Raw genomic sequence first — 10459 nt, forward strand, 5'->3', positions numbered from 1 at the left:
CACTGGACAGACTGACCAATAAGGATGGAAAGGACTTTTACAGAGGTCCATCTAAGCTGGGAAAATCCCTTGACAAGTCAGATGGGAAACAGACAGACAGCTGAACAAACTGGCAGAGGAATTTACAGCCAGATACAGGTCCCCTCCCTACATGTAACACCTAGGCCTCAGTTGTATTTCAGCTCCAGGCCTAGAAAAGCAGTAAAACCAGATGGGCGATGCCAGGACCAGCTGCAGTGACCCATGACCCCCACCCTGCACTGACCAATCAGTAGACACCAGAGCCCTGAAAGATCCCACCTGGAAAACTGATGAATCTTCTGCTGAAGCCCTGCCTGAGCCCTCCCCTAAGATTCCTGCCTGCAAGAGACAGATCAAGCCTTTAAGAAAAAGGACCCTCCCAGGATAGCCTTTCCCTTCCTCCACCTTGAAACTCTAAGGGACCCCACCAGGCTTGCAACCAGGGGAGCAATGGGCACCCACAGCTCCTGCAGGCGAACCCCAGGAACCCGTCTCCAGGGCCCCCTCTTCTCTGACTCCCCAGTGAGCTGACAGCAGCCCTGCCTCTGCTCATCCATTTCCTATGATGTTTCTAGAGAACCAACCCAGTGCAGCAGAGGCTCTCCCGTTGCTTCAGTGCCAAGCCCTTCCTTGTTTCACTGTCCCCAGCTTTAATAACCACACTCTCATAATAAATAAAAAGGGAGGGGGAGGCAGCCACCTCACACTTACCCTGTATATTCTTGCACCTTTCCAACAGCTCCCTTGTCAGCCTTGAAGTTTATACTTTAGCTACACTGCTTCCTGGTAAAGATGAAGGCTGGCTGCCAGCCTCTTTCTCTTTGTGCAACCAATGTCTTTCACCTGCAAAGCAATGCTCCACCTCCACTCCTTAGAGTTGGAAAAAGCCTGCTCAGCTCCCTTTAAAAGCTCCACCTAAGCCTTACCCCTTCTTTCAAGTGGCATCCAAGTCTGGGCTCTAACTTAGCTCCATCACCCAGTGGCTGGGCAAAGTGGGGTAAGTTACTTGACCTCTCTGTGCTTCAGATGTAAAGTGGGGCCAATAGCAGTACCCACACCATGGGGTTGTTACAGCATGTTTAGTGCAGTGCCCGCTACATGGTAAGCATTCCATCAAAGTTTGCTCTCCCTAATTGCCCTGTGAGCCTGTGGAGGGGATGCCAGTCTGTCATCCATGGGTTGTGCTTAGAAAATGCCTGGCATGCAGTGAGCATGTCCAGTGGTGGTTCAATAAATAACCAGGTGGCTTTTCCCAGACATCCCCTGCCTCTCTTCTCTCAAGGTCCCTTAGCACTGGAAACCCCAGATGTGGGGTGGTGTGGGGCGGGTTGTAGGAGTTCTGCCACCTCACAGAGGGAGGGCAGAGAGCATGGCTTTGGAGGTTGGAAGGTTAGTGACAGTGGACATTCTCTTTGATTGGTTCTCAGTGAAATGAGTCCCCTGCTGAGAGTGGGTAGGTGGGGTGCTGGGGAGGCTGCAGGAGCCTGGGGGAGCAGATGGAGTGGGAAATGAGAGAGGTTCTGAGGGTGTCATTAGTGGTCAGGAAGTGAAAGAAACATCAGACAGCGAGGGCACGTTGGTCCAGCCGCCCACCTCTGCTGAGAAGAAAAGGAAAAGTGGGCAGAGTTGGTTTCATGGGGGGCTGTGGCGGGGGTTTCCCTCTGTATTAGTTCGCCAGGGCTGCCGTATCAAAGCCACAGAGTCTGTTGTGGCGTAAACAACAGAAATTTATTGTCCCACAGTTGTGCTAGGAATCTGAGATTGAGATGTCAGCGGGGCCGCCTGGCAAGTGTGGCTCAGTCAGTTGAGCATGGTCCCATGAGCCCAGGAGGTCAGGCTTCGATGCCCGGTCAGGTACACGCCTGGATTTTGGGCCTGGGCCCCAGTAGGGGGCATTCAGGAGGCAGCCGATCAATGTTTGTCTCATTAATGTTTCCATCTCTCTCTCCCTCTCCCTTCCTCTCTCTGAAATCAATAAAAACATATATATATTTTTAAATGGGTCAGCAGAGTTGATTTCCTCTGGGGCCTCTGTCCTTAGCTTGTAGATGGCCGGCCGCCTTCTTGCTGTGTTCGCACATGGTCTGTGTTCGCATTTCCTCTTCTTATAAGGACACCAGTTACACTGGTTTGGGGCCACCATACAGACCTCATTGGAACTCAATTGTCTCCTTAAGCTCCTATCTCCAAATCCCCTCACATCCTGAGGTCCTGGGGGTTAGACTTGAACATATGAATTTGGGGGTGGGGACACCATTCAGCCCATAACGCCAGGTAAGAACAATGCAGTAGGAGAAAGGCAAGGAGGTGGAAAGTTTAAGCAAAGATGGAACTTTGTTGATGGAACGTAGCACCTGAGCCCCACAGAAAGTGAAGTGAGGACACAGGGAAGGTGAGAGACAGTGAAAGAGGGGGAGCCCCATGGCTGGGAGGGCTGATGGGGCCAAAGAGCTGACAGAGGAGGGAATTTCTCCACTTGCAGAACACTGTCCAAAACGGAACTGTTCATCTTTGTTCTTCAAACCAGACCTTCTCCAGGTCTTTCAAGTTGCAGTAAAAGGAGGCCCCCCTCCAGTTGCTCAGGCTAGAAGCTTGCAAATCCCCAAACCCTTTCCTCCTCCTCAGCCCACACATCCACCCAGAAGTTGGTGCCTTCTGCCTGCTATTAATGATACTGGATACTTAATATTCATGATAATTAATGACATTTAATATTCATTAACTATCCACTTTCCTCACCTCCACTGCCACCAGCTAGTCCAGGAGGACGTCACCCTCTTTCTCACCCAGGCAGAGCTCACCGGGGCCTGAACTTCCTTCCCTGTGTCTAATGCGCAGGCTCCAAAAGCAGCTCCTGGGCACAGGCTCGCCGCCCGCCCTGGTTGTACCGAGCCTCCCGATGCCAATAGTTTCCTGGCTTGTAGCATGAAACATTTAAGACCTGCCATAAAACAAACCCTTTAAATGGACTATTTGTTCTTGATAATGAATATAATGAATACACATGGAGTAAAAGTCAAATAGGACAAAGTCCATATATGGAAATCTTTCTTTCTCCTGCCCTGGACTCTTTTTTACCATATTAATGACCGGGCAGCCTTCATACATGTGCATGTGAACAGGGAGCTAAGCCTTCATTGTTTCATAAAAATCATGGCATATCGCACACCCTGTTGTGCACCTGGCTTTCTGCACATCACCATATATTCAGAAGGAATTACAGGTCTGCACATATCACTCTGCCCAATTCATCTCAATGACCCCTGGTACTCCTTTGGATATGCCATGGTTTATTTCATCAGGCCCATATCCAAGCCTTTGTTACTACATTAAATATTAGAATAAATATTCCTGTGTCCATATATTTTCCCACATGTCCAACAACATACACTTCCCAAAGTAGGCTTCCTGGGTCAAAGGGAACAATCACTGAAAATTTTGCAAGACACAGATAACCAAAGAGGTTGCACAATTGACACTCAGGCCCTCACAGTTACACTTTCAGATTTGTTCTGTCTGCATTTCCCATTATGAATCAGCACTTCAGCTTTTCGTCTCTCTTACTGTTCAGTGTAACAGAGACTTGAGAAAATAAAATCTCAAAGGACCCTGAAATGCTCTGCCCTGCCGAAGTCACCCGGTTGGCGAACACTCTCACCTTTCTACCTGTCTGCAGGGGAGGTGTTCAGCTACGATGCCAAGCATCCTGGTGTGCCCTTGGCGAAGGAGACTGCAGGTGCACAGAGAGGTAGCCACCTCCCTGCACTCCTTCTGGTTGGCGCACGATTCGGGGAAAGTTACATTTCTGAGGCAGTTTTCTCATCTGTCAAATGGGTGCAGCACAGTGCTTCCTCAGCAGTGAAGTGGGGATTGCCTGGGGTAATATACACACCTAGGACAGGCTAGGCACTGGACACATGGTGATATTGTTACTGTGGACTTATTTGCACATAGTTACAATACACCGAGGCTCTAAAATTGGTATATGCTGGTATGTATTCATTCAACAAACATTAAGGACCCACCATAGGCCAGGCACCGTGGTAGCTCGCTGAGGGCACAGAAGTAGACTGGCCTTGAGGGAACCTGTGTAGAGCAGTTAAGTACATGGACTCTCTGGTCCGGTGGACCTCAGGGGGCTCTGCCACTTGGGGAGGGACCAAACCTCTGAAGGACAAGTTTCTCTTCTGTAGAGTGGGCTTAAAATTCTTGCAGGTGTCACTGCGTTGCTTGGAGGATTGAATCAGGTAACGTATGTAGAGAACTTAGCTGAGAGTCTGACCACTAGCGAGTATCCAACCACTACGCACCAGTATCGGGCCGGTTGTGCTTGGGCAGGAGAGATCGAATACATCAGAGTGGGTTTCAGGGAGCCTTGCAAAAGACGGTGGCACTAGATCAGGCTGCTGATGGGCAAGCAGGATTGCAAAATGTGGGGAAAAACACATTTTGCAGGAGAATTGCAGGGGGATGATGGGGCATCTGGGGCAGCAGAGAAGTGACTCCCTCCCAGTCACACAGCCAGTTGGTGGAAGTGCTGGTTCTGAAATGACCTTTCCTTGGTCAACTTCCTTAGTCATTTCCAAATCATTCCAGTAAAATGATCAGTTTAAAAACTGGAAATAGCGAAAAGAAGAAATATGTCCTCCTTGTTCCCAAACCCAAACCCAGCTATCACTAACATTTTGGTATCCCCACAGTCTTTTTTCTACCTTTTGACAGCTTTTTATTTTTTTATTGATTTTAGAGAGAGGAAGGGAGAGAAAGATAGAAACATTAATGATGAGAAAGAGTCATTGACCGGCTGCCCCGTGCACACCTCCTACTGCGGATAGAGCTTGAAACCCGGGCATGTGCTGTGACAAGGAATCGAACTGTGATCTCCCAGTTCATAGGTCGATGCTCAACCACTGAGTCATGCTGGCCAGCTTTAAAGGGAGTTACAACACATACTATTTTATAATATATATATATTTCACATGTATGTATATATAGATATGTAAATTATGCTCTTTCCACCTCACTGTGCATTCATGATCCCTGCCAGGTTGTGTCTCCTCTCCCAGACGCTGAACCCAGGGCCAGATCCCAACCATCCGCCTCTTGGTAGCTCTTTGAGCCTGAGCATCTTATCCTGTGATCTCCCCGTCTCAGGCTTGCCGTGAGCACCTGTGAGTGTATGTGTAAAACAAGGAGCCGCCACCGTCCCTGGTAAAGCCCTAGAAGTGGGGGTTCCTCCTGTCCTCACGCCTCGCAGTAGAAAGTGAGCTCCATGAGAATAAGGCTGCCGGCTGTCTTGGCCTACCACTGAGCCCCTAAACTGGAACAATGCCTGGTATGCAGTTAGCGCCAAAGCAATGCCTGCATACTGAACACCTTCCTCTCCCGCAGTTCAAACCCAGGGACTGCAGACTGGTCATCGCCCAGGGATGGAGAAGCTCATAGGTTCAAGGTCTTCATCAGATTCAGCAGCTCCCACCCAACCACCAGTAAGCAGCCGGTGTTCATCTGCTGCAGAGTAAACCACCGTGTTTAAGAGAGACAAGGACAGTGGCATCAGTTAATTACAGAATTCTTCCTCCTTCCACAGGAGTGACTAGCATCACTGAGTGTCAGATACTTTGGGTCCAATCCCCTACGACATTGCTGTCATGTGAACATTTTCTTATCCCCATATTACAGATGAGGGATGAGAGGCTTAGACTGGCTAAAGTTAGTTCGTCAAGAAGGTTTTGAACCCAGACAATCTTATTTCGAACCTGCCCAACTAACCTACCTCTATGCCATTAGGCAACAGATAGTTAATGGGTACCTGCTACGTGCTGGTCCAGAGTTGACAGACTCAACCTGTTCTTGCAGAGATTTGTGGTCCAAGGTGAAAGCACGTTCTTGGACATGAGTCCACAGCAGCCGTAAGGCTCTGAGCATCACTGGGAAGCTGGGGGTGGACCTGATTTCCTGGGAACGTGTTTGTCTCCTCGACATGCTGTGTACCTCCTCGCATCAGAGCACCATCACCAGAAGAAGGGTGAACAGATGTTGAATATCAAACCCACAGAAGAGGGTACTCACTGATGTCAAACACACAGTCCGAGACCTGTTTTTTTTCCAGCAGTCTCATGGAAAGGAAAACTGCATGGTTTCTCCTTCCACATCCTGAAACTGAGCAGGGCTGTATCTTATATTCACTGTTTACTCTGTATTTTCAGTGAAGTAAGTATTAAGAGGAGTGTTTGAATTCGCTTGGGCTGCTTGCTCTTCCTTCAAGTGCACTGTGCTTGTTTGTTCAGTCTGGGGAGAGAACTGAGAACATGAGAACTCAACTTCTCAACCACGCCCTCAGTGATGGCGAAGCTCAGCCAAACACATTTGTGACTCTTTAGTTCTGCCCACCATTCACGCCCTTCATCTAGATACTTGCTCTTCCTCAACTTTCAGGTGACATCTTAGACACCCTAGGCCTGGGACCTCTTTTGCAAGTTTTCGTGTTTGGGTTGCAAGCTCCTACCATGGGCTCCCATAATCACCTTCCTGATTGTGGGGGGCAGTTTCTTCATTCCCCTGTGCCCCATACTACACTATAAGTGGACACTGAAAACCGTTGAGTATCATTACTTTAATGCAGATCTTTTTCTTTCTTTCATTTATTCATCCATTCGTGCATTAAATATTTGCTGAGCACCTACTCTGTTCCACGAATTGTTTTAGGTACTAGATACACAGCAGTTAATAAAAATTTGGTACTTATTGAGCTTACATTCTAATATGGATAGACATATTAGACAAGATAAATAAGTCTAAGAAACAAAATTAGCATGAAATGGATTAAGGGCCCAGGAGAGGGTTGCAACATCGGAATGAGGTCAAGGAAGGTCTCACTGAGAAGGTGGCATTTGAGTAAGGATCTGAGGAAGATGAGGTGGCCACATGGCATCTGGGGAGACAGGGTTTCAGAAGAGGGAAGAACAGAGCAAGTGTTGAACATCTGGGGTATTGAAAGAAGAGCAGAGGCCAAGTCAGTGGTGCCTGATGCAGAAGGACAAGGAGGAAGGAAACTGGAGGAGAGGCTAGAGATGTAAGGGCATGTGTTGGGAGCAGGAGGATAGATGGGCACTGCTACTGCAGAAGACTGGCATTTTCTGGCTTTGTTTTGCCAGGCTCACTCTGGCTGCTTGTTGAAAATAAATGAAGTGGTTTGAGGACGGGGCAAGGAAACCATTTAGGAGGCTATGGGGCCATAATCCAAACAAGAGAGGATGGCAGTTTGAACCAGTTGGCATAATTAGATGTTGGTTGAATTCTGGATATATTTTGAAGGTAGAACTGACAAAATTTGTGTATGGGGTAAAGAGACAAAGAGAAAGGTCAAAGACAAGCCTAAGGATTTGGGCTCGAGCAACTGGAAGGATGGAAATATCATTAACTGAGCTGACAAAGACTATGAAAGGACAATTCATTTGAAGCACAGTAAATTTCAGATGCTCATTACATACCCAAGTGAAAACGTCAAGGAGACAAACATGGTGCCAGACTTCACAAATATGACCTCCTTCAATCCCTACAACAACCCCATGATGTGGTGCATATTCTTGGTCCCATTTTATAAGGAGAGGTTGAGAGCCAGAGAGGATAAGTGACTTACCCAAGGTCATCTAGCTAGTAGGTAGTGGAACTGGGGAACTGAGATTCAAACCCAAGCATTGAGCTCCGGAATACATGCTCTTTTTTTTCTCTCCAATTTTTTTTCTTTATTGATTTCAGAGAGAGGAAGGAAGAGGGAGAGAGAGAGTTGAAACATCAATGATGAGGGAGTCATTCATCGGTTGCCTCCTGCATGCCCCCAATTGGTGATTGAGCCCTCAAACTGGGCATGTGCCCTGACCAGGAATCAAATCTTGATCTCCTGGATCCTAGGTCGATGCTCAACCGCTGAGCCATGCCGGGCCAGGCAGAAATGCATGCTCTTCTAAACCATGCTGCCCCTGGGCTGAGCAAATGCATACAAACATGCCCCACCAAATTTCAGTCACTTACAAAAATCCTTTCCATTAGCTCTGAGCCAATCACTGGGGCCTAGGGCTGGCTTGCTCTGATTAGATTAGGCCTCAGTCCCCTGCTGCCTGAACTGGGTGGAGGCCCACATGGGCTTAGAGTGTCACAAAGGATGCTTTCTGGAGAAAAATCAAGATATTGTCACCCAAAGAAGGGTAAATAGATGCTGAATTTCAAAAACAACTGAAAAGCACACTCACTGATGTCCAATTTAGCCCACTCATATATATATTTCAAACCACCCCAGAATACCCTAAAATTCATGCCAAGATTTTCTCAACAGCTTTTCTTATGAGATGTTTACTTGATTCCCTGGGATTTTTGTTCTTTCCATTCTTATAGTCCAACACAAAGAGGTTGAAGGTCAAATATTTCAGCTGAGGGGAGGAACACACACTTGAGTATCTAAGAGGCAGCTGTTCAATGTGTTCCCAACCTAGCGTTCTTCAGAGCAGGCTAACAACAAAAGAGACACAAAACTCAAAAGAAAGCCCCAAGTAGAATTCATTGAAAGTGAGGATACTGTTTTATTTTGCTTTATTATTTTAAATAAACTTAAGTTTTTAGAGCAGTTTTAAGCTCTCAGCAAAACTGAGCAGAGAGTGGAGTTCCCATGTCCCTTCCCCCACACACATACAGCTCCCTCACCTTGAACATCCCCGACCACAGCAGTACATTTGATACAATCGATGAACCTGTACTGACACATCACAGTCAACCAAAGTCCATAGATTCCATTAAGGCACACCTTTGGCATTGTACATTAAATAGGATTAGACAAATGTGTAATGTCATCTATCTACCATTGTAGTATTATACAGAATAGTTTCACTGCCTTAAATATCCTCTGTGCTTCACCTATTCAGCACTCCTTTCCCCCAACTTCTGGCAACCACCGACCTATTTACTACCTACCTGGTTTTGCTTTTCCAGAATGTCATGCAGTCAGAGTCATAGAGTATGTAGCCTTTTCAGATTGGCTTCTTTCTTTAATATGCATTTGTTTCCTCCATGTCTTTTCATGGCCTGATAGCTCATTTTAGCACTGAATAATATTCCATTGTCTAAATGTACCACAGTTTACTTATTCTTTCACTTACTGAAGGACATTTTTGATTATTTTGTTTTGTTTCTGAGACTAAATTTCTTTCAACTTAATAAATGTTAAAATTCTGCAAATTTTGCTAATTGATTAGTAGTAAAAGCAAAGTTCAAACTTATATTTTAGAAAGATATCCCTTTTTGCAAAGTAACAGCTCTATAAATATTTTTCAAATTATAATATCAATTTTGTGCTCATATATAATTTTGAAAATTAAAAAGAATGCAGAGGTCACCAGCAGATTAAGAAATATGGGTGGGGGATTCCTAGATGGTGGTGGATTGAGTAGAAGTTACACTGATGCTCTCCCAGGACAAAATTGGAATTAGAACTAGAATATAGAAAAACCATCTTGAAAAGCAACTGAAGACTAGCTGGAGAGCATCCTCATAACCAAGGACATAAAGTAGAGACCACATAGAGATAGGTAGGACATGCAGAGACACGAGAGGGCTGGCTGGGCTCCCACAGGCAGCAGCTGAAGGTCCAGAGGAATATCTCAGCTGTGCGGGGTTCCCACTGAGAATTTGGGGACCTAAACCCCAAGATGGGCTCCCCAACCTAGAGCACCAGAACTGAGAAAGGTGCCCACATAACACCTGGCTGTGAAAAGCAGTGGGGTTTCTGTCTGCCAGGGAGAGGTGGCTAGAAATACAGGCACCCTCTTAAAGGGCCAATGCACAAAGTTTTGTGTGCAGCCACTCACCTTGGGCTCTGGCAGAGGGAGGGCAGAGTGGACTGGAGCTGTGTGGGGAGAATCCAGGGATTCTGGCTTGGGGGATGGAGTTCCTAGAGTAGCCATCTGGATTCCTGTGCTGAGCCATTCCCCATACAGCAGAGGACTTCTTTCTCAGACAGACCTTCACCTTCCAAGCAGCTTTTGCCTTGGGGGGGGGGGGGCAATTGCCCCACCCTATTGGAAAATCTCTTGACCTTACACTCTGGTGTTTCTATAGCCTGAGACTCATTAAGAGACAGATAACAGTCAGTATCTGGGTGGGTGCTCTGAGACTTTGCCTGATCTGCTTCTGAACCCAGAGCTTGAAAAAATAGACCTTGGCACGCATCTTGGTCCTTTCTAAATGAAGTATAGTGCTCCCATTTCAGCCTTTACAACCGCTACTTTGAAGACAAGCAAGAGCAACAAAATTTGGTAAACAATGACCTCTTCTCCTTCTCCTGTATCTTGGTGAACTTTGGAAAAAGTTTCCTCCGTAAATATCCCAAGGAGTAAATTCCAGGAAATAGTTAACCAAGAAAGTTAATTAACGCTTATCTTAGCTT

The sequence above is a fragment of the Miniopterus natalensis genome, chromosome 1 (assembly GCF_054644295.1).
Source record: "Miniopterus natalensis isolate mMinNat1 chromosome 1, mMinNat1.hap1, whole genome shotgun sequence".
NCBI lineage: Eukaryota > Metazoa > Chordata > Mammalia > Chiroptera > Miniopteridae > Miniopterus > Miniopterus natalensis.